Source organism: Apodemus sylvaticus, chromosome 16 (genome assembly GCF_947179515.1).
Source record: "Apodemus sylvaticus chromosome 16, mApoSyl1.1, whole genome shotgun sequence".
In the NCBI taxonomy this organism is placed as follows: domain Eukaryota; kingdom Metazoa; phylum Chordata; class Mammalia; order Rodentia; family Muridae; genus Apodemus; species Apodemus sylvaticus.
Genome location: NC_067487.1, coordinates 52,188,494 through 52,199,200, shown reverse-complemented (window position 1 = coordinate 52,199,200; position 10,707 = coordinate 52,188,494). Strand labels below are relative to the sequence as shown.

General features: G+C 40.0%; 1 pseudogene; it reads left to right on the top strand.

The window, feature by feature from the left end:
* Positions 1-8,970: 8,970 nt before the first annotated feature.
* On the top strand, positions 8,971-10,390 carry LOC127667028 (protein IMPACT-like; annotated as a pseudogene).
* Positions 10,391-10,707: the final 317 nt, after the last annotated feature.

Genomic DNA, 10,707 nt, shown 5'->3' with positions numbered 1-10,707 from the left:
TTGTGATTCTTTTAGGTTGGGCACTTCATATCGTATCTACTCTGCAGAAGCAGGCACTCAGTCAGGCTCCCTGACCCCACTTGTCTTTCTATTCCACTTTCAGAGAATGCTGTCAGAGCCTCAGACTTCATCATGCATGATTAATCTACAAGCTAGCAACTACACTTTGAAATTTTGATGAATATAGTGTAAATTGAGCAGGCAATGTGAGCTTTCCAGCTGGGCCAGAGATAGGCAGGTGACATTTAATCTCCCCCAAAGCCTGCCCCTTAACAGACAGAGGGATATATTAGGTGGCAGTGTAAGTCCATTCATATGCTATATGTATGAATGCAGATTGCATTAAAATGTCACTCTGAGGAAAATGCTAAAGGCCAAATCAGGAGACTCTGGATCAAAAAAGAAAAATCAATGGTGGGATTTACAGGATGCATAGTTTTGCGTGTTCACTGGGATTCAAAGTAGGTATGGGTAATTGAAGTACCATGCTTATTTTATTTCCATAACTCTAAGGTCTGGCTTTGAAGTTGGCTCCAGGGCATTTCCATCAGCACTGAGCCTTGAAAATCTGCCTGCTGAGTCAAAGGTATGATGAAAAGCAGAAAACAAATATGACACTGGCTTGCAGTGGGCAGACACCCATGACTGTGTCATAGTGCCAAGCTCAGCGGCTTCGCAGTGAAGAAAAATGTATGCCGAGGGGCTTTTTGTGGCTGAAAGTTCATCATTCACTACCCAGAACACAAAGATGAGCAGACAGAAATAGAACCAGCTAGATAGAAGTGTCGCCCCTGGCTATATTCTTAAAATATAAAGTGATATCAAATGTGTGCTTCATAAAGCTTTCCTGGTAGAAGCCATCAGGCAAAGGTGTAGGGGTGGCTACTGGGGCTCTTGCACTTCAGAAGGATGTACCATGTCAATGCTCTAAGAGTGGTCCAGGCTATGATTGGGCTCTAAAATGCTGTAAATTGTCCTTGACTGCTCCTCTCTTTCCGTTGTACTTGACCTTACTGTTTGCTTTCTCTTCTTTCTCCCATCAACTCATCCCTTGGATGCACCTCTCTTTCTGTTGTTCGTCATCTTACTGTCTGCTCTCTCTTTTCCTTCCAGTTATCATTCGTCCCTTTACTGAGAACGTACATCATTCGTCCCTTTACTGAGAACTCTTTTCAGGAAGGATTGTTCAAACACACCCTAGTGCAATATAAATTTTTTTTGTTTTTGTTTTTGTTTTTGTTTTACCTGCCACATTGTCCTTTATTATTTATCTTTAGCAATTATTGAAGTCAAAGGGGCCACTGGTGCTCCTTGGTTAATACAATTACTGTGCTTGTTCTTTTTTTAAAAAATTTTTAATTAATTTTTTTATTTATTGAAAAGGGGAGTAAAGGGAAGTAAAAATACCTTATGATAAAATTAAAAATTTACATGTAAAATATTTCAGATAAACATGTTAAAATTGACAATTTTCATGGAAAATTAAGGATTAAAGTGGTAGACATGTAAAACACTGTTAAATTAATTGAAATATGGGATAGAAACATTTTATGATAGAATTGAAGATTTACATGGAAAATATTTCTGATAAAATTGTAGAAATATATAGAAAACATGTTAACATTAAAGATTATCATGGAAATTATATAGATAAAATGATAGGCATAAAGATAATTCTAAGTTGATTGAAGGTGGAATTATAAACATTTTCTGATAAACTTGAAGATTTACATGGAAAATATTTCTGGTAAAATTCAAGAAATAAATAAACATACATGTTAAAATTGACTATTTCATGGAAAAATTTACATAAAAATGGTTGATGTAGAAACTCTTTCTAAATTATCTGATGATGGAATTAGAAGCATTTGTGATAAAATCAAAGATTTACATTGGAAACATTTCTGATAAAATGGAGGAAGAATATAGAAAGCCATATTAAAATTGAAGATTATCATGAAAAATAATGCAGATAAAATGGTAGACATGAAATAAATTACTAAATTAATTAAAAGGGGAATTACAAACATTTTTCTGATAAAATTGAAGATTTACATGAGAAATAGTTATTTAGTCTATGTCTTTTTATTGGGGAGTTGAGTCCATTGTTGTTAAGAGATATTAAGGAATAGTAATTGTTGCTTCCTGTTATTTTTTGATGTTATTTTTATGTTTGTGTGGGTATCTTCTTTTGGGTTTGTTGGAAGAAGATTACTTTCTTGCTTTTTCTAGGGTGTAGTTTCCCTCCTTGTGTTGGCATTTTCCATCAATTATCCTTTGTAGGGCTGGATTTGTGGACAGATCTTGTGCAAATTTAGTTTTATCATGGAATATCTTGATTTTTCCATCTATGATGATCGAGAGTTTTGCTGGTTATAGTAGCCTGGGCTGGCATTTGTGTTCTCTTAGGGTCTGTATGAGGTCTGCCAAGAATCTTCTAGCTTTCATCATCTCTGGTGAGAAGGCTGGTGTAATTCTCATAGGTCTGCCTTTATAAGTTACTTGCCCCTTTTCCCTTACTGCTTTTAATATTCTTTCTTTGTTTAGTTAATTTGGTGTTTTGATTATTATGTTCCGGGAGGATTTTCTGTTCTGGTCCAGTCTGTTTGGAGTTCTGAAGGCTTCTTGTATGTTCATGGGCATCTCATTCTCTAGGTTAGGGAAGTTTTCTTCTACAATTTTGTTGAAGATATTTACTGGGCCTTTAAGATGTAAATCCTCAGTCTGGTCTATACCTATAATCCTTAGGTTTGGTCTTCTCATTGTGTCCTGGAGTTCCTGGATGTTTTGAGTTACCAGTTTTATGCATTTTGCATTTTCTTTGACTGTTGAGTCAATGTTTTCTATGGTATCTTGAACACCTAAAGTTCTTTCTTCTGTCTCTTATATTCTGTTGTTGATGCTAGCATCTATGACTCCTGGATTCTTTCCAAGGTTTTCAATCTCCAGAGATGTCTCACTTCGTGATTTCTTTATTGTTTCTACTTCCACTTTTAGATCATGGATGGTTTTGTTCAGTTCCTTCACTTGATTGCTTGTGTTTTCCTGTAATTCTTTAAGTGATTTTTGTGTTTCTTCTTTAAGGGCTTCTGCCTGTTGACCCATGATCTACTGTATTTCTTTAAGGGATTTTTGTGTTTCCTCTTTAAGGGCTTTTACCTGTTGACTGATGTTCTCCTGTATTTCTTTAAGGGAGTTATTTAAGTCTTTCTTGAAGCCCACTATCACCGTCATGAGATGCGATTTTAAATTCAACTCTTGGTTTTCCAGTGTGTTGGGGGTATCCAGGACTTGCTGTGGGGGGAGAACTAGGTTCTGATGTTGCCATGGGGCCTTGGTTTCTGTTGGCAGTGTTCTTGTGCTTGCCTTTTGCCATCTGGTACTAGTTGGTATTCTTGTCTCTGGCTGGAGTTTGTTCCTCCTATGGGCCTATAAGCCTGTGCCCATATTCCTCTGAGCTCAAAAGTGAAAGCACTGCTGGGAGATTTCTCTCTCCTGGTGGGCTATGCACAGAAGACTGTGGAGTTTCCCGACTCCCTGGTGCAAATGGCAGTGGGCAGGAAGACTTTGGTCCCAGCTGCTCCACTGATCTTAGGCCTTGTGTGCTCCTAGCTGGATCCCCTCTAGAGAGAAGGTGGAGATCTCACATCTGGGCTCAAAAGTGAAAGTCTGCTGGGAGATTACTCTCTCCTGGCAGGCTATGCACAGACATCCATGGAGTCTCCCAGCTTCCTGGTACAAATGGCGGCAGGAAGACTTTTGTCCCAGCTGTTCCATTGATCTCAGAAGGCTGTCTAAAATTTATATTATTCCATTTACAATTGAATTTGGCATTGGATGTCTCTGACAGGCAGGTGTGTGGAGTACTGTGGGGGCATGGCAGGGCTAGGGTGGGGGTTGCCATGTGTAGCATCTTCGCTTTTTTTTTTTATTGTTGTTGTTTTTAATTGAATATAGTCTTCATTTACATTGCCAATGGTAAAACTTTTCCCGATTTCCCCCCTCCCCAAAGACCTCCAGCCCCTCCTCCTGCCCCCATCTCCATGTATATACTCCTCCACCCAACCAATTCCTACCTCCCCCCCTCGATTTTCCTTTGTTGGGGCACCTATTGAGCTGTCACCTGATCAAGGACCACTCCTCCCACTGATGCCCAACAAGACATTCCTTTGCCACATTTTTGGCTGGAACCATGTGTACCCCTTGGTTGATGATGGTTTAGTCCCTGGGAGTACTAGGGCATCTGGGTGGCAGAAATCATTGTTCTTCCCATGGGGCTGTAAACCCCTTCATCTTCTCCAGACCACCCTCCATGTCCTCCATTGGGGACCACATGTCCAGTCCAATGGTTGGTTGTAGCCTCTTCTTCAACCAGTAACAGGCATAAAGAAAACAAAGTAAATAGAAAGAAACTCGTCTGCTAGCAGAGATATGGCTTCTTCTTTAAAAGCGTGATCTTTCTTTTCAAGATGAATTTTAATTTTTAAGCAACATCCACTTTATCAACTTAAGTGTCAAATGTGAAAAGGAAGATGAAAATTTTTGGAAAAGGTAGAGATATTGACTGTATTTTAGGACTGGAGCTTATTGATCAGGTGTCCAGTAGACTCAGGAGTTCATCCACATAAATTCCCTTTGACTTTTTTAACTTCTGTATGGAGGAGCCGATTTTATAACCTGATCTCTGCAGAGAGAGTGAACACAGCCTTGGCCAAGGAGGAAACAAGGTCTCAAAGGCAGATACAGCAGAACTGCCTTTTAAAAGTTGCTTTCGTACACCTTGTTAAAAACATGTACCTAAAAGGACCAAAACCTGAACCAAACCAAACCAAAATCCAAACAACCAAAATGAAAAAAAAAACAAACAAGCAACAACAACTCTTACCTGAAACCTCTGAAAGCACTAGAGAAGTAGGTTGTCATTGTACCAAATGAAAATGTAAACTAGAAGCAAAATAAATAAATAAATAAATAAATAAATAAATAAATAAATAAAATTTAAAAAATGCTCAAAGGAAGATATATTAGGCCTTAAGTTTCAGAGATGCTTACAATATTTCTCTTTGTGAGCCTAACCTTTAATGGCTGAGCCATCTGAAATGAAAAAAACCATCAGCGAATGCAGTAGTTACCAGGTTAAGGTGAAAGCTACGGGAAATGGCAGACTACCATTGATGGTGTAGCCAGAGTGCCCCTAGTCACTTTAACTCTCTAATACTTCTTTCCTTTTCATACTTCTTTTAAGAAATCCTTACCTGTTTGCTTCAGATTTGCGTCTCTATCTGAACGGAGATTCTCTCCACACCATGGTGATGTCCCTCCCACTCCTCATTGCGTGACTTGTCACTCTGATGAGATGTTAAGCTTTCTTAGGTCAAAAAATACATCTTTGGAATTTCTTTTCTAGTTTCACTAGAATCATTTTATTTACAGATGAAGTTTAATGAGTGTTGCTTGGCTCCCTACTTCCAGATTAAAAACTTTTTCTCTGTCTTCCGAATATTTACATATATAATGAATCACACACACACACAAAATAGGTATATATAATCCCTGATATATATGTGTATATATATACATATATATATACACATACACACATATATACTATAGAAAGAATTTATTTTATATATGTATGTATATATAATATATACATATAATATACATTTGTGTATATATCTATAATATATTTATATACACATAGATAACATATATCCTATTATCCATCTATTGATTGCTCTATCTATCTATCTATCTATCTATCTATCTAATGATAACTGTAGCTCTCACCCTTCTTCAGAAAGCCTTCCTTTTCTTTACAACAGATGGAGACCATTACAGAGACCTAGAACAGGTCAAAATGCAGAGAATATGAATAAGTTAATGTGAGGGCCCAACTCCAACTGACATATCTGTGGTACAACCTCCATGCTAAAGGCTCAGGGAAAAGTGCAGAAGAATGGACAGAAAGGTTGTATAAGAGCCAAAGCCCCAGGATGCCTACTGCCTAATAGATAGTCTTATAGACACAACATGGAAAATGCACCCATGAACTTGTCAATAGTATGATTGCATGAACAAGACCAGCATAATGACAATAACAGTTGACATGCTAATGTAAACACAGGAAATCCCACATGGTCTCGTCTCTAGATAAAATGCAACAAGTGGCCAGTGTTTCAGGGAGAGGGAGAATTAGTTTCCTTCAGGAAGGAGCTCACAGATAGGATTTCAAGACCCAAGTGGCCAGCACTAGATACACATGCATATGGGAAATGTCAAATCTATTCAGTAGGGCACATTGAGTGTGTGTGTGTGTGTGTGTGTGTGTGTACATGTAACAATAATTATTGAAAAAAGAGATAATAAAATTGGAAGAGGGGACAGGAGGGGTTTGAGGTAGGGAGAAGTGATATACGTACAGTGTTCAGGATAATGTTTTCAAAAACTTTAAATGGCATTAATGAAAAAATTATTTCTGCTTCTATGATGAATATTTATGTGGTATATTCTGAGAAAGCTGTGGAGGCCCAGATAAGACAAGAAGCAGGAGGAAAATTTGTAGGTGTAAGAGTATGAATGGAGAAGGCATTTAGCTATGTCTTAACATGAGTAATAATGTTGATAACAGAAACGATACCATAGCCTTACATTTCTATAGATTCTTGATTCTTTGTCATGTATCAAAGGACAGATGGATACAGGGAGAGTTAGAAGTAACACAGAGAATGGCAGTTAAATACAGACATAAAAGCAACAGTTCCAAAGAAAGACAATGAAAACTGACAACTGGGAATGGTTACTGAATAAATAGCACACCGGGCAGAGAGTCAAATAAATATTTACAGTGTTGGCGTACTTGTAGCTGTGGATAGATCCCAGCACGTTTTGACCTGTTTTGACCATGTGAGTTAAGGAGAGAGTGTGCTGGCTTCTTTCATGCCCTTCCTCTTCTCATTCTCATTCAATATAATTGTCAGTATGGATATGAATTTGTTTCATATGCTGTATCTGTGTGAATAAGAGGTATGCAAGCCTAAGACTCACCTCAATATTTCAGTGATTTCAGGAAAATCACAAGATGCTTGCTGTGGAGGCTAATCATGTTCACATAGGCATTATTCAGTCAATACACATAAAGAGCACATGAAATAGGGGGAAATAGTAGGGAAGATAGAAGAGGAATTACAAATGGGCAGATTTGACAAAAACTCACTATATACATGTATGACTATTTAAAAAGTTCTAAAGAGAATGTCCCATGTGACAGAATTTCTATTTTCTATAGAACTGGAAAAATGCACATGGAAATGTTCTGTTCATCCCATGTCATAGACCATCAAAAGTCTTAAAAGTGTTTAAACTACTGTTTTGGGGTAATGGGCTGCTGGTATGAAATGGCAGCTGAACTGTGACCTCCGCTAACATCTGTGTTGTGTCACTGATCAACTGCAGGTCTTTTGGTTGCTTCAAGTGGGAATTATGGGTAGATGAAGAGACAGTCCTGATACCCACCAGTCTCTTTACCATTAATTTCTGGCAGCAGAAGGGCAGTGGCTGAAAGCTTGCTGCTTCTCTTTATTACTACTCTGGTGCAGGCCACTGGGGTGCTTAATTCTTAGCTCTATTGTGACACACACTACAGCTCTGACACAGGTCTAGGAAGCTGGGTTTCCCAGACATTGACAGCAGATCCTATAATGGATTCTCAGCCTAGCCTAGAGTATATCTTCTGTTTCTTATTTCTGTCCTGGGCATTCTCTGGACCTCTTCAGCTGCCTCCACTCACTGCTGCCCCTGTCACCACCACCACCATCCTGAAGGTGGCTGCTATTGTTTTTGAGGCTGCTTCCTCTGCTACCAGCTGTTGATTTTGCCTCTCTGATGCCCTTGCCTTGATACCTGTTGCTGCTGTAGTTGCCATTATATCATTCCTATTACTGTCTCTGTCATGTCCATGGCTACAGTTGCATCCTCCTTTCTGTTACATATAACTCTACTAATGATGAGAATCAAAGGAAGCTATAGAGATGACCCAAGAGAAGTCTTTCTTACTATATCAGGTATTATAGTATCAGAGGGAGGATGGTGTTTAGCACAGAATGTCTCCCAGTATGCTCACAGTGAACATGTGTTTAGAGCTAGAAAGGGGGTGTTTACATCACTCATAGAAGACCTTCATTTTAAGGAAGGACTATGCTCATACCAGTCATGGGGTCTTTCTCTTTGCACCACTCACAGATGTCTTCAGCTAGATCCACAAGGGGGAAATGCACCAGTTGCAAGATCATCTAGGTTTCACTGAAACTTGGGAAGGTGTCAAGTTCAGGACAGTCTGTTTGAGAAAACTGTGAACAGTGTGCAACTTAGGAAGCAGGGCTGTGCTTTAGTAGCGATTAGCTGTGGTTGTCATGTACCTTACACGAGGCATCTGTGGAGGAGTCTTAATCGTGACTGGTGCTGTCTTGAAGGCAGCTTAGCTGGTAGGTCAGCGAATGCATTCATTCAATGAAGCTGTCAGTGAGGATGGCAAATTGCCCCTGCCCCAGAATCTTAGCGTATTTTAAGGAAAATACAAAGATATTTAAATATAGACATCATTAACAGTAACCTTTTGACATTGTTTATTTCCTGCCTGACACCCCAGGGAGATGGGTCTCCTTTATCTCAGAGAGTTGAACTGCTCTTCATCATTTGTTTGGTTTAGAAATGGTACTCACCTCAGTTGAAGGGTAGGGGACCCACCTACTAAGACATGCCAGTATTAGTAAAGCTTTGAAGGCAGGCTACAAAAGGTTTACATGCTAGAGTGGGAAGTAAATACTCACAAAATCCTCAGAAGACTTTGGCTGTCCCCAAGTGAGAAGAGAGATTCTGCCTAATTAAATAATGTTCCTGTTGAGAACAGGGTTGTACTCTTTCCGACTTGGGCATTTGGAGGTGGTGTAGCTGGTCCAGAGCACTGTGGCTGAAGTGGAGCTAGGGAGTGACCAGGGGCAGTGTGAAGAAACTGAAGCAATGGCAGCCATTTATGGCGAGGAGTGGTGTGTCAGTGATGAGCGTGGCAAAATATTTTGTACTGGAATCAATGACTGCATGAATGACCCCAAATTGACACCACCTGTTTATCAGCTTAATGCCCCTTGGCTGAAAGGGCAAGAACGTGCAGACTTATCAAATAGCCTTGAGGATATATGTATGTGTGTATGTGTGTGTGTGTGTGTATGTGTGTGTGTGTGTGTGTGTGTGTGTGTGTGTGTAAAGAGGGAATGTATTCTTTTCCAGTGGGTGGAGAAAATAAGAGATGCTCTGATACAGAAATCTCAAATAACAGAGCCAGGCCCAAATGTCAAGAAGAAAACTGAAGAGGAAGTGGTTGAATGTGGAGATGACCCTGTTCTAGAATGCCCGCTCGAAATTCTGTTAAAACATTAGACCTCAAAATCAGTGAAAGCACACCAGAAACAGAAGAATTGCCTCCAGTTGCTCATGGCATTCTTGTTACAGACCGAAGAAGCACTTTTCTTATTTTTTTATTAGATATTTTCTTTATTTACATTCAAATGTTATCCGCTTTCCTGGTTTCCCCTCTGAAAACCCCTAACCCATTCCCCCTGCCCCTGTTCACTAACCCACCCACTCCTGCTTCCCTGTCCTAGCATTCCCCTACACTGAGGCATTGAGCCTTCTCAGGGCCAAGGGCCTCTCCTTCCTTTGATGTCCAACAAGGCCATTCTCTGCTACATATGCAGCTGGAGCCATGGGTCCCTCCATGTGTACTCTTTGGTTGGTGGTTTAGTTCCTGGGATCTCTGGGGGTACTGGTTGGTTCATATCGTTGTTCCTCCTATGGGGCTGCAAACCCCTTCAGCTCCTTGGGTTCTTTCTCTAGCTCCTCCATTAGGGACCCTGTGCTCAGTTCAATGGCTGGCTGAGACCATCCACCTCTGTATTTGTCATGCACTGGCAGAGCCTCTCAGGAGACAGCTATATCATGCTGAAGGAGCACTTTTCAGGCACGTGTGCCCCCCCCCCCTTGTCTGTCTTGAACAGGCGAAAATGGTTCTTGTCACGTTTTATGGGAATAAGAAGATTGCCTGCAGGATATACTGTGAGGATAAACAGACCTTCTCACAGGACTGTGAAGATGTTGGAGAAGCAGCTGCTGGGGACCACCTTTTTCACCTCATGGAGATTTTGAATGTGAAGAATGTCATGGTGACAGTATCTCACTGGGATGGAGGGATCCTGTTAGGACCTGATTGCTTCAAGCAATCAACTATGCCAGGAACATCCTGGTGGAGAAGAACTTCACAAGTATCCCTGAGGAGTCAACTAAGAGTTTGGGAAAGAAGAAAGTGAAAAAAGACAAGAAGAAGAATGAGCATTAATATTTGAACCTGTGTGAAAGGTTAAATGTTCCAGTTGCTTTGTATGCATTCCCAGTGGTCATGGAGTCCATTCAGATAGCACATTGACAGCTCAAGTCAGCCAGTTCATCACGGTTACACTAGCATTGTGTTTCCTTCTCTGGTTCTACCATTTGCTAGAACTAGAGAATCTAGAATGTTTTCACTTGTGTTCCACATCTATTTGGGAGAACTGCTGTGAGCTTATTTGCCATTTCATATAGTACTAGGCAGTGACACATACACAGTGCTGTTCCTGAGTCCACTTCAGTATTGTTACATGCCTTCGTTAGGTGGGG